Source organism: Desmodus rotundus, chromosome 10 (genome assembly GCF_022682495.2).
Source record: "Desmodus rotundus isolate HL8 chromosome 10, HLdesRot8A.1, whole genome shotgun sequence".
NCBI classification, from domain to species: domain Eukaryota; kingdom Metazoa; phylum Chordata; class Mammalia; order Chiroptera; family Phyllostomidae; genus Desmodus; species Desmodus rotundus.
This window is the reverse complement of record NC_071396.1, coordinates 59,719-61,163: the sequence shown is the minus strand read 5'-3', so window position 1 is coordinate 61,163 and position 1,445 is coordinate 59,719. Positions and strand designations below refer to the sequence as shown.

General features: G+C 39.8%; 1 pseudogene; it reads left to right on the top strand.

The window, feature by feature from the left end:
- Nucleotides 1-684: 684 nt before the first annotated feature.
- Nucleotides 685-802, top strand: LOC128779478 (U4 spliceosomal RNA; annotated as a pseudogene).
- The last annotated feature ends 643 nt before the right edge of the window (nt 803-1,445 follow it).

Below are 1,445 nucleotides of genomic sequence, written 5' to 3'. Positions count from 1 at the left end.
TTCCCCATTCTTTCACTTTAGATCTCTTGGTATGTTTCAGATAGCTCTGTTTTATGTTAGTTATGAGTGGATGGTAAAATCAATTAAAGAATTGATCTTGGTGGAGGATGTCATGTAGGGGGCCCAATAATTTTCCCGTTCAGTGGTTCCAGCACCTTGTATTATATCACAAATATTTTCCCACATATGTAAGGAGATATTTTTATCATAGAAAATAACCATGGCACCTCACATCATTGCTGTCTCATTTATGCTCTTCTGTGTGTGGGGTTTCTGACTCTCTCCTGTAAGTGAGGTTCTCCCGCCTATGCATATCTTACATTTGGCCATTTTCATTTGCTAACCTGTGTCCTACCTGTTGGATTATTAGACCAGCCCAAAGATAGTTGAGGTCACAAGAAAGGTTGTTTCCCCACCAGGTAAGCAAGCAGTCAGGTGTTTAATATGAGGTGAATTTGGGGCGTACGTGTACGTCACCATTTACTTAAGAAAGATGTAACAATTTAAGTAAAGTAACTTATTCTCAGAACAGAATGGTTATATCAGTGAAATATGGAACAACGTTCTAATGTAGCTTGTGGATATACAACTTGTATTTGAAGTTTCAAAGGTGGCAATGAAGAGGGCTAACATTTTGCACTTGGCACGTTGATTTTAAACTGGCTGTTAAGGAAGGGAAGGCTGAGCTTTGCGCAGTGGCAGTATCGTAGCCAATGAGGTTTATCTGAGGCGCGATTATTGCTAAAAGAAAGGAAAGACTGAGAAATTACGTAGGATTGTCATCTCATTTCTTCCTAAGAGGTTTAGTGGCCACAGTTTGGTTTAGGAAGAGAGCTTCAGCACCATCACCTCAGCTTCAGACAGTGACACTCCTAGCAAGAGCTTGTTGACCCTCTTACCGTCTCCTCGTGTCTTAAAGTTTTGGGAGTTGCCGAACAGAAATCAACCTGCCAGGTATGCTGGCTTTTTTCCTAAATTACCTGCATGTCCCCCATTTCACTGTTGAAATCTAAGACGCTGTTCTTCCATATTCCCAAATCCCCTATATACCCAATATCACCTCAATTTATTTGGTATTCATTTGAATGTGAATTCCCCTTGTCCATGTATTAGACATTGAATACCTCCCATTAATCAGATTAATTTGATTTGATTGTCATCTTAGCTGTGAGAATGTAGAAGGTATGATAAAAAATAATTTTTTAATCCCCACAGGTTTGGTTATCCAGCCATGTGACATTCATGGCTGGGACAGTAACTTCTGGAAAGTGTAGTCTCTGAGAGATCATGGACATCTCCTGGCGGAAGTAAGCATTATTATTATTTTTTGCTCTGTCAGCCTTTTTGGTCTATTTCTGCAGGGCTTGGTATAATTTAGTAGTGCTGGGAGTTATTTTCTTCTCTTGTATACTTACATTGGCATGAAAACCTGTTTCTGAGGCCAG